The sequence below is a fragment of the Budorcas taxicolor genome, chromosome 1 (assembly GCF_023091745.1).
Source record: "Budorcas taxicolor isolate Tak-1 chromosome 1, Takin1.1, whole genome shotgun sequence".
NCBI classification, from domain to species: Eukaryota; Metazoa; Chordata; class Mammalia; order Artiodactyla; family Bovidae; genus Budorcas; species Budorcas taxicolor.
The window spans coordinates 4,551,788-4,564,073 of record NC_068910.1 but is presented as its reverse complement, the minus strand read 5'-3'; the positions used below and the strand labels follow the sequence as shown (position 1 = coordinate 4,564,073).

Genomic DNA, 12,286 nt, shown 5'->3' with positions numbered 1-12,286 from the left:
TTATGTGTGCATGATTCCATTTTTCTTAATAAAAGTTAAAGACATGATTACTCTCTGTTAGTTGACAAAAGGATTGGGTTCTCCTGCCATTTTGCTGCAAGCAAGAAATGGAAGCCACTGGACCGGCCAAAGGATTTATCTCCCAGTGCTGGCAGCCCTTAGAGCCCTTCTCCCTCTCCAGACCCAGTACAGGACTTCCCCTGGCCTTGCCAGCTGGGGGCATTTGCCATTGTTTTCCAAAGCAAGAAGCTGTTTCCTCAAGAGGTCATTTGAAACCCTTGGTGAATGGCTGGGGAGCAGCCCTTGGCCAAAGGACCTGGACAAATGGGTTCAGGCCAGGAAGAATGAAAAAGAAAGACTCCATCTCAGGCTGTAAGTGCATTCTCTGGCCCGCTCCGCCTCTCCCACACACCCTGCCCAGAATCTGCTACCTTTCAGTAGAGAAGACCTGAGTGGGACCTGCCCCGGGGACGTGTGGTTAAGGAGGGTGAGGCTGGAACTCTTCACATGCATCTTTTTCAAATACTTCAGCCTGAGAAGGCTTAGTGAATACAGTTCATTTAACATAAAAACGAACAACTAAATGTGATCCGGGATTTGGAATGCAGATGGGGTACGGGAATGCTATAAAAGGCCTCGTTGGGACAACTGGCAATATTTGAATAATATTTTGCAGAGTACATAAGTCTTGCATCACCATTACATCGCCTGATCTTGAAAACCCTACTGCGGTTGTGTAATAGGATGTCCTTGTTCTTGGGAAAAACACACTGAAGGATTCAGGGTTCAAGGGGCAGCACGTCTGCAATTTACTCTCCCCATGCTTGGGGGGGGAACTTGAATATACATAGAGGGGGCTCCGAATGCTAACACTTGATGAATCTTAGTTAAGAAAGTCCTAGAGTCCTCTGTACTAGTCTCAGAATTTTTCTGTAACTTCAAAAACGATTCAGAAGACTCTGGCGCTTCAAGCCCGGTCTCTGTCGCCGCCTAGCGGCTACTGAGGGGATCGCACCCTCCCTGGCGGAGACGTTTAAACTCCCGGCCTCCGGCAGCGGCTCCCGGTGGATCAGAGATTCCCGCCCAGGGCTTCCATCCCTGGCTGGGCAGGTTTGATTTTCCATTCCTAGGTCCATCCGCCATCTGTGAACCACTGCGGGCGCCTTTCTTGTGCAACCAAGGTGAGGTCACGGTAATGTTGGTTGGAGAGGAGTCAGTTTCAGAGCGTCTTCCAACCCAGATGCTTTCTGCAACCAGGGAAAGCGAGGCCGGGAGAGGGCACGTCGTCGTCGAGCGTAGCTGGAAACGAAGCCTTCCTGACTTCTCTATTCTCAGCAAACTGCCGGCCCGTCTCTTCATCGAGTTTGACTCAGATGCAGCCCCTAAAGTCTGGACTCCCACGAGTCGGCTCTCTGACTTCACTCCCTCCCACCAGGCGCCTCCGCCAGCCGGCCTCGGACCGGGGTCTCGGTCCACACGGCTCCTCTGCCCCGACTGCGCCCCACCCCGTCCCCCCGGGCTGCCTCTTCCTCCCGTGCTTTCTGCCAGGACGTCACCTGCCCAGAGCCTCCGGTGACCACCCCTCTCGCTGAGCCTTCCCTCACCGGTCTCCCAGCTTGTGCAACCGTGCAGTCACTTACTTGTCGTCTAAACGATGCTCTGCGCCCCCTCTGCCCCCGCCCCACACTGGAATGGGAGCCCCCTGCAGACGAGACCCTCTCTGGTTTCCCTCGTTCAAAGCGGGGGCGCTGGCAAGGACAGCGAGGTTTGCCCCGTCTCCCCGATTCCCCAGCTTTGCAGCCACGTGACCCTCGGCGAGGGAATGTCTGTGCCACCCCACCCACCCACCCGCCAGCGGCGTCTGTGATTTCGGAGGGGCTCAAAGCCCCAAGGGGAAGGGGGAGCGGGTGGCCGAGTGACCTCTGGGGACGGCGCGGCGGGGCGCGCGGGGCTCGGTCCCGGCGCTGGCCTCCCTCCTGCAAACGAGGAGGGGAGGGCACGGGCAAGGGGAGGCGCCACTGCGCGACCCGGGGGACCCCCAGCCCCGGGCCCACGGAGGGTCCCACCCCCGGGACAATGCGGGGCGGGACCGGAGCGGACGTGCGGACAATGGCCCTCGCCCACCCGGCGCCGCTTCCGGCCTTTCCCAGCCCCGGCGGGCTGGACGGGGCACCGGGGAGGCCGGCGCGGCTCTCGGGGCCACGCGTCCCGGGCCCGGGAGGGACTAGGCAGCACCCGCGCGTGGAGCCTTCCGCGGCCCGCACGACTTCGGCGCCCTAGGAGATGAGTACCCCCCTGCCCCGTCCCGCAAGTGGCCGACAAGGGGAGTGGTGGCTTTAAAAAAAAAAAGGTTTTGCTTTGTTTTTTTATTATCGAGATGTAATTTAGCTAGAGGGAAATGGACAGATGTCAAACATGTGAATGTTTACAGGGTTATACCCTGGAGAAGGAAATGGCCACCTAGCCCAGTATTCTTGCCTGGGAAATCCCATGGACAGAGGAGGCTGGGGGGACTACAGTCCATGGGGCCCCAAAGAGTCTGAGCGACTGAAAAACGACAACTATCCTTATTCATGAGGGCTCCACCTTCACGACTACTCACGCTGTGAAAGATCCCCCCTCCTAATGCAATCACATTGTGGATTAGGACTTAATAGATGAATTTGAGAGGGGGACCGCGTTTGACCCACAGCAGAGCCTCCGGAAGAGTCATTGAAAAACAAAGGAGGAAAGAGGGGAATGAACACAGGTGCCTAGAAGCCCAGGAGGTGGAAGGCAGGCAGCAATCTCATGCATCCGGCAGGCAGGCAGGCCCTGCTCAGGCCATGCTGCGGAGACACCTCCTGAACCTGGGCAGCACCTGGAGGCCTGGCCCTGCCTCCCTTGTGCTCTGAGTTTTGGAAGATGGGGAGGTGGGGCTAGGAGGGGCCTGCCTCCCAGTGTTCAGCAGGTCTTCGTTGCACATGTGCTGTGTGCGGGCCACTCTGGCACAGAGGGCCAGCCGCTGCCCTGGTGGAGGTGCCAGTCCGTCAGGAGAGGTGGTTGGCAGCTCCGATGAGCCGGGAGCGCCCCTGTGGAGGGGGCCGTGGCAGCAGACATTCGAGTGATGAGAAGGCAGCAGCCCCGGGGAAAGGGCGTAAGAGGCAGAGGGAACAGCAAGGGCCGAGGCCGGGGGCTGAGAGCATGCCGGGTGGACTGAAGAGAGCGCGCGGGGGCAGCGGGAGGCGCCAGGACCGGCCAGGGCGCCAGGGGAGAGGGCATCTTGGTTGGCTTCGGGGGCAGAGACAGAGTACCACCGCATGGCAACAGAAATTTCTTTTCCTACAGTTCTGGAGGCTGGAGTGCTTCCCTGATGTCTCACACAGAAAACCATCTGCCTGCAACTGGACCCCTGGGTCAGGAGGATCCCGTGGAGAAGGGAATGGCTTACCCACGCCAGTATCCTTGCCTGGGAAAGCCCACGGGCAGAGGAGCCTGGCGGGCTACAGAAGTCCAAGGTCAAGGCGTCAGCGGGTTTGCCTTCCCCTGACGTCTCTCTCCTTGGCCTGCAGATGGCCCCGTTATCACTCTGTGCGGAGACTTGTCTGTGCCCCAATCTCTTCTTATAAGGACACTGGTCCCGTTGGCCTGGGGCCCACCCATATGACCTCAACTTAATCACCCCTTGAAAGGCCCTGTCTCCAAATCCAGTCACATTCTGAGGTGCTGGGGGGTGGGACTTGAGGATGTGAATCTGGGGACACAATTCAGCCCCTGACAGATGGCTTTTGCTCTCGGGGAGGTGGGGGCCTGGCTGAGTGTTGTGCAAGAAGAGACAAGATCTGATTTGCATATTAATAAGGATCCCTCTGGCGCCAAGGCGGGCGGGGAATAGACTGGGTGGGGGGGAGGAGGATGGGGGGGCTGAGACCAGTGAGGCGGCTACTGCCCAGTCCAGGCTGGAAGCTGGTGGCCGGACCTGGGTGGCATAGTGGGTGGGGAGCAGCAGCCAGACTCTTTGTTCCAGGGTGCAGGGCCAGGAGGTTTTCCCAAAGGACGTAGCTGGGAGGGTGCAGCAGAGGAGGGGTGGGGGTGGGGCCCTGGCTTCCTTATCCAGCAGGTGCCTACTGTGTGCAGCCCTGCCCCCGAGGAGAGGAGAGGCAGGCGAGGCCCCGGGCCTGCTGACTCCAGCTGACTTCTCCTCCTCTGGCACTTCCTTCCCAGCTCCTGGCTGTGGATCCTGACCCCCCCACTTGGACAAACATCTTGCGGCCGTTTCCTCCTCGCCTGCCCGGAGCCCCGGCCCAGCCTGAACAAACACTCGGGACCTGTGCTTCCGGCCTCAGCTCTGGGAAAAGCCCGGCCAGGGGCTGCTGAGGTCAGCCCCGGAGGGAAGTGGGAAGCGGGGCGCCGGGGCCCCCACATGGGGTCCGGCGTGGCCGGCCTTGGGCGCGTCCTGTGCTTCATTGACCCCATCCATAAAATGGGCCTAATCACGCCCACCTCAGAGGCCCCTAGGGAGACAAGATGCACCCTCTGGGCCTGGCATGAGACAAGGACACTGCCCACCGGGCCGTAAGAGGCCTGGGATGGCGGGAGGCTCCAGGGGACTCGCTCGAGGGACCACAGTGCCAGGAGGGGCCAGACTTAACCCTCCTCCTGTGGCCTCCCACTTCTTGTTCCCATTTCCGAAAAGTGTCCCACCAGGCTGCCACTCCAGTCCTGGTCCCGACAGAGCCTCCCGTGTGTCACTATCAGAGTTTAGGAGCTAGGTCCGGGGTCCGGCAGGAGTGGACAGACAACTCTTGACAATGCAAACAGGCGAAGATGGCTGATTGTGAGGAGCGAGCTCCCCGTTGCTGGACGTATGAGCAGAGCCAGCCGGAAGTGCAGGAGGCAACCCCTACCAACACTTACTCCTCCGTACCTGCTCCCAGTGCCCCGTGGACTGGGAGCAAGCTAGTGCGTTCTGAGGGTCACAAAGATCCAGATTCCAATCCCAGCTCCGCTGTGTTCCCAGCCCCTCAGTTTTATGGGTGTGAAGGGGTCTGAGTGAACTGGCCAGGGAAGGCAACCGGCCCCCACGGTGCTCACCCCACTGAGGGGCTGGCAGAGGCGCAGGTCCAAGGGGCGTGGGGTCTCTGCAGGGGATGGGGGTGGCGCCTCCTCCACTCAACCCCCTACTTGAAGGCTTTGCCAGAGAAGCCTCCCAGCTGGGGTTTGATTTTGATTTTATTTTTGTTTTTCAGGCAGGATCTGGGAGTGGAAACAATGGAATTAATGTGTGTAAGGGTTTTGGTGGGTTTTTTTTTTTCTTTTTCTTTTTTTTTTTTCCTTTGGAGCAGTTTTTCCTCATCTGCGGGGTTGGATTCCCACCTCAACTTCCGGTCTTTGGAGGAGCCGCGGGCAGGAGAGGATGGGCGTGGGCGCGGGGTCGGGGGCGGTCAGGAAGGGGAGAGCTGGGTGGCGGGGCGAGGAAGAATGCAGGGCTCCTTCTCGCCCCTGGGTCTTTGCATCGGCTGTGCCCCCTCACCTCAGCCCCTGCCCCTGTTGGTAGCCTGGTGCCTCCTCCAGGAAGCCCTCCCTGACCTCCCCCACCCAGGCTAAACAAACAACGGGAGTCAGCACCTTCCTGCTCTCATTCATCGGCACTTCATCTTCCACTGCGGGCTGGGCCTGTTGGTTTACAGCTCTCTCCTCCACTCAGCACTCAGGGGACACCAGCCGCGTAGAGCATGGGAAGGGGGACCCGGTCCCTACACTGTGGTCCTCACTGTCCACTCAGGGACCTTGATCTGCGATGGAGAAGGCAAAGGGCGAGTCGGGCGGGGTCCCGGGGTGGGGGTGGGTACAGGCACAGAAGTGGGTACGTTTGGGGAGTGCACAAGGGCTGAACTCTGACGACCCTGGTTGGCAGTCTCCGCAGTGAGTTCCCCTTGAGTCTCAACTTCCTCCTCTGTAAAATGGGGATGACAGCCCTACCCGGCGAAACCAACTTGAACGGGCCCCAGCGCCCGGCCCAGGAGGCACCCTGCAGGTGCTTTAACCAGCTTACCAAGGCGGGCAGCTGGGCTTGGTGATCAGGTGGTCTGGTCTCTTGGCTGGGAGGGTCCGGAGCATGGAGGGGAAAGCGGAGCCCCAGACCTGTAACTCACAGGGATCCACTCAGCTACCCGTGCTCAAAGTAATGCGACCGGTTCCTCCGCACGCCCACCTCTCCTTCTCCTGGCATCCTCCGCCAGGGGCCGAGGGTCCTGCAAACGCAAATCTCCGGTAAATAACGCTGATTGTAGCATTTACGGGCCTTTTCTGAGGCTCGTCACTCAACCTCTCCGTCCCTCCTCTTCCACATGGGGTCCGTGCTAGGTGGGCACGTGCGCGTCCAGAGGAGCAAGGCCCTTGCCTCCCATCAAGCCTTGAGGTCCGGAGGCCTTGAGGTTCAGTAAAGACAGAGGGACAGGGCTGGATAGTAAAATGGGGGGCAACCTCTGACCGTCACGCGCAGATACTGGGCCCCCACGGAGGATGCCACGGTCCTGCCCGGCCTTACGCATGCGCCTGGCACTGGGTTCCTTCATGTCCGTCAAATAGTAGAGGCGGTGCGTGTGGACCCACGCGTACATGCCCACGCGTGCGTGCCCAGCGTTAGCTGGCTCCGTCCCAGGTACCCGGGAGAAACTGAGGCACAGAGCACGGTGGTGACTTGTTGGGGAGCTTCAGAGCTGGGGTTCCACCAGTGCTACCTTTCAGAGGGGACCTGCGGACCAGCCAGGTGAGTCCAGCCCTGGAAGTTGTGTCTGAGAGGAGGGTCTGGGGTGGGCAGCGCCGCCCACCTTCTGGGTGGGTGACCCCGGACAGGTGGCCAGCTGTTCTGAGCGTCTGGTACCCCGCCACGGTGGCGTTGAGTCTCTCCCTTGGGGCTGTAGGGCAGCGACAGGGCCTGGGCTGGGCCGAGGTAGTCTCCCCTCGGAGTGCCCGGTCCCCAGGCTCCGGACCCCACCCTCCTTCCCTTCGTAGGTGCAGGTGCGCTTCTGGCCTCTGATTCTCAACAAATACCCACCATTACCCACATCCTCCCAACCCGTGGCTTTTGTCTTCTGTTGCCTTTAACACAAATAATACACAGGTTTCTCTGATGAAACGTAGAAAATTGAGACTCGAAAGAAAAACTTCAAATTCCCCCCTCCCACCCAGCAAAGCACTCCGGCGCATGGGGTGCTGGGGGTGAAGTTCTTGCCTGCCAGTGCAGGAAATGTAAAAGACCCGGGTTCGATCCCTGGGTCAGGAAGATCCCCCTGGAGAAGGGCATGGCACTCTAGTATTCTTGCCTGGACAATCCCATGGACAGAGGAGCCTGGCGGCCTCCAGTCCACGGGGTTGCAAAGAGTTGGACACGGCTGAAGCGACTTGGCATGCATGCAGGCACCCAGCAAAGCATCAAGGGTTCACCCTGCCTGATTCTGCCTCTCCCCGACCCTGTAACCCGCGGCGCACACCCTCGGTGGCGGGCCCTCAGGGTGCCCATTGTTAGCTGCATGGCGCGTCAAAGCCCTCGATTCCTGTAGGGGCGGGGGATGCCCACCCCTGCCGTGGCATGGAGGGGGAAGTGAGAACGGAGGGGCAGGGATGGAATGGCATGGGTTCAGTTGAGGAAGTGAAAGTTCTCCTGCGACGCCCCCCCCCCACCTCTTACAGGATTAACGGCAGCCCGCTGGCACCACCCCTTGTCCCGGATGGATGGTCACAGGGTGGTGCCCCCCTACCTGACCAAAACCATATTGGGGCCCCAGGCTGTGATGCCAGGAGGAAGGGGGTTTCCCTGGTCACTTGCCTGGGGAGCCTCAGCTCAGGGGGGACCGTCCCAGCCTCAGACCCCAGACTTTGACTCTGGCCTGACCAGCCAAGCCTCTTGAGTGAAGACAGGGAAGTCGGGGCCCCGGGGTGGTGGTGGAGGTACTTGTTTGGCTTTACTATTTTCAGATAGAAACTGAACTGGGTCTAGAGCCCAGCCAGGGGGCCTCGGACACCTGCCCAGATGTTAGTGGTGGCGGCCTCCTGTCCTCTGTGATCGCTCTCCCTGGTGGCACCAGGTGGGGTTCGAGTCCCCCGCAGCCCTCTCTGTGGCCATGGCCTTGGCAAGCCCCTGCCTGTCTTTGGGCTTCTGTGAAATGGGACGAGGGATTGCTCGTGCTCCTGAGGGGAGCAGATGGGATGAGCATCGGTCCCCCCGGGGCGGGCCCTGGCTGGGTGTCAGTTGGGTTGGAAGGTTCGGGCAGGTGGCCTCTCCTGCCCCGCCGACCGACCCCAGGTGCGGAGGGACAATGGGCTGGTGGCTTCATCCGTGTGGAGCTCACCGGCTTCCTCTGGGGCCCCACAGGGCCGCCTGTTCTGCTGGGGAGAGGGTCTCCCCTCCTATCCCCTTCCTCCAGGCCTCCTTCCTGCTTCCCGAGGCACGGCCGGCCCTTCCGTCCAGGCGCTCATCAATCGCGCGCGAGGCGCTGAGCGTCCGGCCGGCCTTCTCGGGCCATGACTCACTTCCTGTTTCCCGGAGCTAGAAATAGCTTCCTCTGGACGCTGGGCCAGTGCTGGGGGCTCCCTCCCCGGCAGCTACTCAAAGTCTCTGCAGCCCACCCCTCGCCAGGCCTGGGCACCCACCACTAAGTCTGTGTACAGCTGGACACCAGACCAGCCCAGGGACCCATTCCTTGCTGGCCTAGGTGTAGGAGCACCCGCTAGGGGTCTAGCCCTGGGGCAGCGGCAGTGAACAAACATATGCAGACCTTCCTCCGGGTGTTTACACTCACCAAATAACCCAGCCACTAGGGTGCTGTGAGCCCTGTGCAGGGAGGGCGTGGGGGCCTCTGCCCACTGTGGAGTCCTCAGGGGTCACGGATGAAGGAAAACAGGTGAGGCTTTACCCCCGAGAGCTTTTGCCGGGTTTCAAGCTGTAGAAAAACAACGTGAAGAGGTTTACAATTGGACAGTCTCCCTGAGGCTGCTTCATGGAGAAGGGATTCCAGGAGAGGCGGGAAGGGGTGGGGCTTGGATGGATGATGTCGTCTCAGACTGATGGGAGGGGAGGACGGGGTGCCTTCTGGACAAATGGGAGGAAAGAATGGGGTGTCTGAGCACCTCCCAGGTTCTGCCTTCAGTGCCACGTGCGACGCAGTGGAGGCCTGGGCTGGGTCCAGGCGGGGTGACACATTCAGTCCGTGACTGTGAACAAGTCACTCAGCTCCACTCTGCCTTGCTTCCCATCTGCAGAATGGGTATAATAGAAGGCCCTCCCTCACGGGCCGCTGTTGTGACAAATGAACGTGATCATCCACGTGCAGCTCCTGGGCAGCCTCAGTAAACCGTAGCTGTTTTATTTTTCGCCTTGGGCCCGGTAGGTCTTCTGCTGTGTGCCCGGGGCTGGAAAAAAGGTGATGAGGCTCCAGTGAAGCCGAGAGATGTAGCCTCACCCTCATTTTGCAGAAGGGGAAACAGAGGCTGGGAGAGAAGGGCTCTGTCCAAGGTCCTGCAGCTGGGGAGTGGCGAGGCAGGATGTAAACCTGCTCCCTCGGTTCCCAAAGCTTCCCCACACCGCCCGGGGACCCCAGGGTGTCTGGCCCCTGCCTGTGGCCCTAAGCTGGGAGAATGAGTTGATGCCAGCATGATCAACCCAGCCAAGTCACGTCCTCATAGGAAAATCTGTATTTTTAGACTCACAAACCCTCCCCATGCTAGGGGGATGGGTGTCGGCCTTCCCTGGCAGGTGGGTGAGAGGGCAAGGGGGCATCAGCCGGACACCAGGGCCCTGGAGCTGTGAGGAGTGGGTACCGGCCAAGAAAGTGGCGAGAGGACTGTAGTTCATCTCCTTGCCCATCCATTCACTCATTGCTTCATTCCCTCTCGTGAGCCTGCTCTGAGTCCCTGTGGGGGACCCAGGTATGCCCCCGACACGATCCAGCTTCCGAGACACCCCCCAGTGGGGAGGGAGCCAGAGCAACAGACACATCGTCGCTTGGTGTGGGCGCGTGGGGGGCCGTGGGGGGCCGTGGGGTGCAGAGTGGGAGCACTTACCCAGCCTGGGAGGTCAGAGAAGGCTGCCTGGAAGGGGAGAGGCCAGAGCCGACTCTGAGAGGCAAGCCTGGAGGCTCAGCCAGGGAGACGGGGAGGAGGGAAGTTTCAGGGTCGTGGTGAAATGTAACATGCATACCAGGACATGGGTGGGGGGGCTCCCGGGCTCTGGGGACTCAGACTCTGACCTGGAGTGGGGGAGGGATGCGGGAAAGTACTGGTGAGGATGCTGGCTCATCCTGAGCCTCCTGGCTGTGGTCAGGAGCCTGCACTTAAGTAAGATGACAGATGGCGTCACCCAAAAGTCCCCAAGGGGCCAGTTCCAAGTTCCTCAACTCAGGGGACTGTGGCCAGGCTGAGTAATGCTCATGGGCTGCCCTGCCCGTGGTTAAGGGCTGGACCTTCCTAAGCCCTTGGGCTGGACCTTCCAAGGCTTTAGGCTTAATCTGGTGGCTGAATGGTAACAAATCTGCTTGCAATGCGGAGGACCTGGGTTCAATCCCTGGGAATGGGAAGATCCCCTGGAGAAGGAAATAGCAATCCGCTCCAGTATTCTTGCCTGGAGAATCCCATGGACAGAGGAGCCTGGTGGGCGACAGTCCATGGGCCCGCAAAGAGTCAGACACGACTGAAGGACTAATACTAACTTAACTTCTAAGGCCAGAGGCGGGACCACTCAAGGTCACAGGCTGAAGTGCCCAGGACCAGACTGAACCCTCCAAAGCAGAAATTGGGCTCTTGTCGCTTGATAACAATCTGGCAGTTTGAGGAAGAAATCCTCCTGCAGTCCTAGGGGCAGCAAGCGCAGGCCCAGTGGACACTCCAGAGACCAGAGTCCCAGCGAGAAGTGCACAGGGTGGGCTCTTGTGTCCATCCCCTCACGTCAGCCTGTTACCCGTGTGGAGCTTAGCTTGCACACTCATCCCCCACGTGTACACACGACCCCAACGTCCACACAGACACACACACACATCTCCCCACGTCTGTGCCCATGTTTTCCCTGCTTGGCCCACACCCCCCCCACACACCGATGCGTACACACTGGGAGCCAACCAGAGATGGGTTCCTGCAGGCTTGGGGGGAACGGGCATTACCAGGGCACGCCCCATGGGCCCCCAATGCTTCTCTCCTGGCAGGTGAACTGATGGGCTGCGGCCCCGCCCACCCTGGGCAGCTGTCCATGAGAAGGCCTCTTCAGAGCCATCGGTCAGCGTGGTGCTGTCCCACCTCTGTGAGTTTCAGACAGGGCAGAGTCTGCCCCCAGTGACCAGGGAGGCCCCTCTAACTTAATGCCTCCACAGTGAACTCTGAATCTCCCACCAGCCTGTTGCTCTCAGCCTCTGGAAGAGGAAGCCCCAGGCTGGTGAAGCACCCGACCTAGGAAGTCCCTGCCTGGACCCTGCCTCTGCTCACCCCAGACCACATCATCGTCCCCCAGTCCTCAGGAGTCCCTCTTCCTAAGAACCCGAAAGCCATCTCTGGCTTCCCGCGCTCGCTGTGCAGTCAGGGGGCTCTCCCTGGCCTTGCCCAGCCCTCCAGCGCCTGGAGAGCCCATCCCACCCCACCCTCCTCCAGCAGAGCCCCCAGCTCACCTTCTCTGCGCCTCCAGGGGCCACGCACTGCCCACTCCAGCCGCTGCCCTGGTCCTCGTGCTGGGAAAGCTCTCCCGTGAGCGACCTGCAGATCTCAGCTCAAGGGTCACTGCCCCAGGGAGGCCCTTGCTCACCCCAAGACGGACTCAGGTCCCCCCACTCCCGCCGCAGGAAATCCTCCTGGAACCACGTGGTGTTGCCCTTTGTCGAAGCTGTGGCTCTTCACAGTTATGTGATTATTTGCGCTATTTGATTAAAGACCGTCTCGCCCATAAGACAGAGACCGTGCCTGCGGGGTCCCCATAATACCCCCAGGGCTTGGCAGAGTAGGTGCTTGGTCAGTGGTGGTGGAAGGAAGGAAGGAAGGGAGAACTCTGTTCTGCTGTTTCATTCCACCCAGGGTTCTGCCTAGAGGTGGCAGGACCCTCAGAACCACACCAGGAATCAGGCTGAGGGGTCACCTTGAGGGCCAGTGGGTCTTCCAGGCACAGGGCAGGATGGCCTGGTCTTGTGAAGGGGGGCGGGCAGTGTGGCCACGTGGACAAAGTGGGGGTCGTGGAGGCAGCTTTGGCAGAATGTGTCTGGCGTTGCCCAGGAAGGGGTCTCCAGAGGCCAGCGTGACCATCCCATCTGCTCGGTCGATGTCCTGGGGT

The 12,286-nt window shown here is 60.3% G+C and overlaps 1 long non-coding RNA gene across 1 annotated transcript; it reads left to right on the top strand.

Annotated features, from left to right (window-relative positions):
- Positions 1-4,331: 4,331 nt before the first annotated feature.
- LOC128057555 (uncharacterized) lies at positions 4,332-11,494 on the top strand. Its single transcript, XR_008200326.1, has 3 exons — positions 4,332-4,357; positions 11,178-11,272; positions 11,365-11,494. It is a non-coding gene; the product is annotated as an uncharacterized LOC128057555 (long non-coding RNA).
- The last annotated feature ends 792 nt before the right edge of the window (positions 11,495-12,286 follow it).